Genomic DNA, 410 nt, shown 5'->3' with positions numbered 1-410 from the left:
ATCTCTAATCTTGTCGTGTTCCAATCTGGCGGAAGGCTTTTCAAAATTAACTATGAATTTTAACAATGTTTTATAAAAAAATTTTGTAATTATTTTCATAGTTTTGCTTTCCATCAAAAAATTTTTTAAAAAAACATCAGTCACTGCTAAAGAAGTTGCCCAATGTTTGAGGGAAAATGTATTCATTTCTGAGTTGCAAAATTGCCGCAAATTCCCAGTATCTTTGTTTTTAATATGGAATTTTTTCGAATTGAGTTCTATAGTCCGTAGTTTCATGGAATCATGGCATTGTCTATATACACATATAGAAATGATTTTTTGGTCTCTTTTAGGTGTGAAGTTTTAAGTTTTTTTAAGAAAATCACACACTATTTTTTTTTTTCCCAGATAAAGGTTTTAAAAAAAAATTA

The sequence above is a fragment of the Xenopus laevis genome, chromosome 3L (assembly GCF_017654675.1).
Source record: "Xenopus laevis strain J_2021 chromosome 3L, Xenopus_laevis_v10.1, whole genome shotgun sequence".
Lineage (NCBI taxonomy): Eukaryota > Metazoa > Chordata > Amphibia > Anura > Pipidae > Xenopus > Xenopus laevis.
This window is presented reverse-complemented; position numbering follows the sequence as displayed.